Raw genomic sequence first — 6361 nt, 5'->3', positions numbered from 1 at the left:
TACAGAACTGTATGGAGAACAAAACAGTTTCAGAACCTTTTTTCAGTGGTATTTGTTTAGCACTTACTGTAAAAATGAGTAATTAGGGTATTTAAATGCTATGTGCCAGGCACTGTACTAAGTGCTGGGGTGGGTATAAGCAAATCGGATTAGACACAGTCCCTGTTCCATTTGGGGCTCATAGTCTCAATCGGCATTTTACAGACGAGGTAACTGAGGCCCAGAGAGGTGAAGTGACTTACCCAAGGTCACACAATAGACAAGAGGTGGAACTGGGATTAGAACCTATGACCTTCTGACTCCCAGGCCCGTGCTCTATCCACTACGCCATGCCGGGCCAGGCACTTTACTAAACACATGAATGAGTGAATGAAAGATTATCAGGTTGGACCCAGCCACATGGGGCTCACAGTCTTAATCCCCATTTTATATAACTGAGGCCCAGAGAAGTGACTGGTCCAAGGTCCCACAGCCCCCAAGTGGCAGAGCCAGGATTAGAACTCAGATCTTCCGACACCCAGGCCTGTGCTCTTTCCACTAGGCCACACTTCTTCTTCCTGTGATCAGAACTTGACGATGATCCTGTCTTGCCCTTTGATACTGAGTCCAGCCTGGAGGTAAACACTGAAGAAACTGCTCAAGAAGACAGATGTGACATCAGTGGGGGGTGTCCAAGTTGTTAAGCAGCGTGGCTCAGTGGAAAAGATCATGGGCTTTGGAGTCAGAGGTCATGGGTTCGACTCCCAACTCTGCCACTTGTCAGCTGTGTGACTGTGGGCAAGTCACTTCACTTCTCTGGACTTCAGTTACCTCATCTGTAAAATGGGGATGAAGACTGTGAGCCCCACGTGGGACAACCTGATTACCCTGTGTCTACCCCAGCGCTTAGAACAGTGCTCTGCCCCTAGTAAGCGTTTAACAGATGCCAACAGTATTATTATTATTATTTCGCTCTCATAAAGAAGGTTGGACAACTGTCGAACTGTGGTTCGGTCTGGATCCAGGTGCCTCGCTTCCTCCACACTCCGTTCAGATCTCCGCAAGGATGGGCCGGCCTTCTTGATTCAGTTTTCTACTTCCTCGTCCACAGTCGTGCGGTTGGTCAGTGAGCTGCCCAGGTAACCGGATTTCACAACAACATTAAACTCTGGGTTGTCGTTGTAAATCACCACTCTGCTGGGTTCCAAAGCCACATTTTAAGTTCCGGGAGAGTCTTGTCGGCGATATTCTTGGAAGCAGCATTCATTCATTCATTCAATAGTATTTACTGAGCGCTTACTATGTGCAGAGCACTGTGCTAAGCCTTGGAATGGACAAATCGGTTGGAGTCCTAGTGGATGGAGCATGGGCCTGGGAGTCAGAAGGTCATGGGTTCTAATTCCAACTCTGCCACTTGACTGCTGTGTGGTCTCGAGCAAGTCACTTCACTTCTCTCGGCCTCAGTTATTTCATCTGTAAAATGGAGATTAAGATTCTGAGCCCCATGCGGGACAGGGACTGTGTGCAACCCAATTTGCCTGTATTCACCCCAGTGCTTAGTACACGGTGCGTGGCACATAGTAAGCACTTAACAAAAATCACAATTATTAGTAGTAGTAGTAGCTGACCTGGGGGTCCTCTGGTTAGGATCGAGCTGGCAACAGGGAAGGACGGTGATCTAGATGATCCCTCTAGATTGTGAGCTTGTAATGGGCAAGGAATGTGCCTGCTAATTCTGTTGGATTGTATTCATTCAATAGTATTTATTGAGCGCTTACTATGTGCACAACACCGTACTAAGCGCTTGGAATGTACAGATAGGCAAGAGATAGAGACAGTCCCTGCCCTCTGACGGGCTCACGGTCTAATCGGGGGAGACGGACAGACAAGAACAGTGGCAATAAATAGAGTCGAGGGGAAGAACATCTCATTAAAACAATAGCAAATAAATAGAATCAGGGTGATGGACATCTCATTAAACAAAATAAATAGGGTGAGGAAGATGTATAGAGTCGAGCGGACGAGTACGGTGCCGAGGGGGTGGGACGGGAGAGGGGGAGGAGCAGAGGGAAAGGGGGGAGAAGAGGGTTTAGCTGCGGAGAGGTGAAGGGGGGCTTAGAGGGAGCAGAGGGAAAAGGGGAGCTCAGTCTGGGAAGGCCTTTGCCAAGCATTTAGTAGAGTACTCTGCGCTTAGTAAGTGCTTAATAAATATCACTGATTGATTGATTTGTCTCTTTGAACTGTCTTTCATCTGGTATTGAAGCAGCGTGGCTGAGTGGAAAGAGCCCGGGCTTGGGAGTCAGAGGTTCTAATCCTGCCTCCACGGCATGTTAACTGGGTGACTTTGGGCAAGTCACTTAACTTCTCTGAGCCTGTTACCTCACCTGTAAAATGGGGATTCGAACCCATAACCTCTGACTCCCAAGCCCGTGCTCTTTCCACTGAGCCACGCTACTTCACTTCTCTGTGCCTCAGTTCCCTCATCTGTAAAATGGGGATTAACTGTGAGCCTCACGTGGGACAAGCTGATGACCCTGTATCTCCCCCAGTGCTTAGAACAGTGCTCTGCACATAGTGAGCGCTTAACAAATACCAACATTATTATTATTATTAGGCCATGCTGTGCAGTTCCACTTGGGCTTCAATTTCCACCACTGGGTCACAGCCAGCCCTGAGCCAGCCAGGACTAGCGAAAGTATCCGTGGCTTTCTCCAAGACAGAATGGAAACACAGAGGTAGAATTTGCTGTATTTCTGCAGTCTAAAACCCTTCTTCTTCCCCCTCAGCCTCTACCTCTTCATTCACTGTTTGGCCCAAATAACTCCCCCAGCTCTGGGGAATAATTGAAAGTAAAACATTTTGGAGGGATATGTTTTTCTCATCTACATCAAATTAAGGCTCCAGCATATCAAAACAATATAGTGTGGGCTTCCGTTCATGATTTTTCCATGAGACACAAATAATAAAAATAACAATTGTGATATTTGTTAAACGCTTACTATGTGCCAGGCACTGAACTACTACTACTAATAATGTTGGTATTTGTTAAGCGCTTACTATGTGCCAAGCACTGTTCTAAGCGCTGGGGTAGATACAAGTTAATCAGGCTGGCTCACAGTTGATCCCCATTTTACAGATGAGGTAACTGAGGCACAGAGAAGTGAAGTGACTTGCCCAGCACTGTACGCGTGCGTGTGTATGCGGCGGGGGGGGACACAGGGAATTCGAGCAAATAAAGTTGGAGACAGTCCCTGTCCTGTATGGGTCTCAAAGTCTTAATTCCCATTTTATAGATGAGGTAGCTGAGGCACAGAAAAGTGACTTGCGTAAGATCACAAGGCAGACAAGTGGTGGATCTGGGCTTGGAGAGGATTCATTCATTCATTCAATAGTATTTATTGAGCGCTTACTATGTGCAGAGCACTGTACTAAGCGCTTGGAATGAACAAGTCGGCAACAGATAGAGACGGTCCCTGCCGTTTGAGGGGCTTACGGTCTAATAGGGGAAAGGATTACTTTCTGACTCCCAGGCCTGTGCTCTGTCCACTGGGCCATATTGTTTTGAAGGTGGGGAGAGCAGTGGCCTGTCTCACATGAAAGGGGGAGGGAGTTCCAGACCAGAGGGAGGGCACGGGTTGACAACAAGATAGAGAAAAATGTCCCTTGACATAAACGATCCGTACTTTCGGCCAAAATGCCAAAGACTTCTTTCTTTTTTTGCACATAATGAGGTTCCAGGTTAACTCTTAACAGTCACTTTGAAACCGGTTTTGAAATGGAATTGCCATCTGTCAAGAGCCAGCTTCAGCCCACCACTGGTTCTGTCTGAATTCATCCTTTGATCAAACCACGTGAAGGAATGTTGTTTCTGATCTACAGTCGGGGTCTCAGGTGACCGTCCCATCACTTCTACACGTTGCCCCCTGCCCATCTTCAAATAAACAATTCCCAGGCAAATTTAAGACTTTATGCTTCCCTACTAGGCACAACCAAGCTCTTATAATAATGATGATGATGTTGGTATTTGTTAAGCGCTTACTATGTGCAGAGCACTGTTCTAAGCGCTGGGGGAGATACAGCCTATCCCACCTTGATTACCATACCAGCCTCCTGTCTCTCCCCACTCCCGTCCGTACCTCCCTCTGCTGCCCGGATCATTTGTCTACAGAAAACTTCGGGACATGTTTCCCCACTCCTCAAAGACTCTAGTGGTTTTCCACCTACCTCTGCCTCAAACAGAAACTCCTTACCATCGGCTTTAAAGCACACAATCCCTTTGCCCCCTCCTACCTCTCCTCCCTACCCTCCTATTACAATCCAGCCTGCACACTTCAGTCCTCTAATGTCAACCTTCTCACCGTGCCCCAATCTCATCTATCTCGCTGCCAACCCCTCGCCCACATCCTGCCTCTGGCCTGGAACGCCCTCCCTCCTCATATCCGTCAGGCAATGATTCTCTCTCCCTTTGAAGCCTTATTGAAAAGACATCTCCTCCGAGAGGACTTCCCTGTGTAAGCCCTTTTTTCCTTTTCTTCAGCACCCTTCTTCACTGCCCTGATTTGCTCCCTTGATTCATCTCCTGCCCCCATCCCCACAGCACCTATGTCGGGCCTTCTGCTGTCGAGTTGTCTCCAACCCGTAGCAACGCCGTGAACACATCTCTCCGAGAACGCCCCGCCTCCGTCTGCAATCGTTCCGGTAATGTATCCATAGAGTTTTCTCGGTAAAAATACGGAAGTGGTTTACCACTGCCTCCTTCCGCTCAGTCAACCTGAGTCTCCGCCCTCAACTTTCTCCTGTACCGCTGCTGCCCAGCACAGGAGAGTTTTGCCTTGTTGCAGATTGCCTTCCACTCGCTAGCCACTGGCTAGGAATGGAATGGATAGGCCTCTGCTTGACTCTCCCTCCCAAAGTTGAGACTGGTATAGTACTGGAAACTCTCCAGGTGCGACCCTGAGAGGGGACAACACCTCTGTACATAACTGCAATTTGTTCATATTAAAATCTGTCTCCCTCTCTTGACTCTAAGCTCGTTGTGGGCAGGGAATGTGTCTGTTTATTGTTATATTGTACTCTCCCAAGCACTTAGAACAGTGGTCTGTGCACAGTAAGCCCTCAACAAATACCACTGACTGACATTTTACGGCGCTTAATCTGCAGGGATCAAACCTGAATAGACAGCTCCCCTCCTCCAACTCTTTGAGCCTTCATTGGCTCCAGCCATTCAATGATGGAAGGCCAAATTTCTGTATTCCCCCAGATCACATTCCTCTTTACAGAGGCCCAGATACCCTTCTCCTCCTCCCTTTCCCCCCCTCCTTTCTCCCCTCCTTTATTCCTCTCTTCTCTTCCTCCCTGTCTTTTCCCTACCCCTTAACCCTCCCATCCCCTCTCTCCCTAAGTTCCTCCCAGCATCCTAGAGACCTCTATCAGACCTTGATTTTATCTGAAAAGAATGATTCTGACCTTCAGGAGCGCAGAATAAAATCCATTCGTTTGCACAGGCTTTTGTCTGTGTCTCTGCCCTAGAAACCTTTATGGATTTACTAGGGAAAATAGTTTTTGGCACTTGAGGAGTGTGACATAATAATAATAATAGTACTAATTATAAAAGTCTCTGTTAAATGCTTACTATGTGCCAAGCACTATATTAAATGTTGGGATAGATACAAGATAATCAGGTTCCACATGAGGGGCCCAGTTTAAGTCGGAAGGAGAACGGGTATTGAATCCCCATTTGCAGAGGAGAGAACGGAGGCACAGAGAAGTTAAGTGAGATGCTCAGGGCCACACAGCAGACAAGTGGCAGTGTCAGGATTAAAACCTGTGTCCTCTGACTCCCGGGCCCATGCTCTTTCCACGAGGTCACGTTGCTTCTCTGCCACCCGTAGGGCACCGTCGGCAGTTTGGATGAAATATGCTCTTGAAACGCACACTGTATTTATCGGGCACACAATAGCCCTTCTATTCCTTCAGCGGAACTGATCTGTACCTTTTATCCACGGCCGTTATCTATTCATATTTATCAGACTGAATCAAGGGAACCAGATACCCAACTACTAGGGTCACTGCCCTGCTACCCAGACGACCACTGACCCCGGTGACCAGCAGGATGGTCACAGTAGTGGAGGTGGTGTGTCGGGGAGGGGTGTTTGGCTTGGGCCAACACTAGATTCTCATCTTAGCCAGCAGCCCAAAGCAATAGAAGCAGCCAGAGGAGACAAGTGCAATCAGAAAACCACCTCCCCGCCCCGTGCTTGTCTGACTCTATCACGTTCCCTGCTTCTGGACCCTGACTTCTGATCTTTGAGCCCATTTCTGCTCTGATCTCCAGGGAACAGCCCTAGGCCGGGATCGGCAGCAAGGAACGTATGGCTGCAAT

The 6361-nt window shown here is 48.2% G+C and overlaps 1 non-coding gene across 1 annotated transcript; it reads right to left on the bottom strand.

Moving 5' to 3' along the window:
• Nucleotides 1-4809: 4809 nt before the first annotated feature.
• On the bottom strand, nt 4810-4942 carry LOC114813506. Its single transcript, XR_003761223.1, has one exon. It is a non-coding gene; the product is annotated as a small nucleolar RNA SNORA7 (small nucleolar RNA).
• Nucleotides 4943-6361: the final 1419 nt, after the last annotated feature.

The sequence above is a fragment of the Ornithorhynchus anatinus genome, chromosome 7 (genome assembly GCF_004115215.2).
Source record: "Ornithorhynchus anatinus isolate Pmale09 chromosome 7, mOrnAna1.pri.v4, whole genome shotgun sequence".
Taxonomy (NCBI): Eukaryota; Metazoa; Chordata; class Mammalia; order Monotremata; family Ornithorhynchidae; genus Ornithorhynchus; species Ornithorhynchus anatinus.
This window is presented reverse-complemented; position numbering and strand designations above follow the sequence as displayed.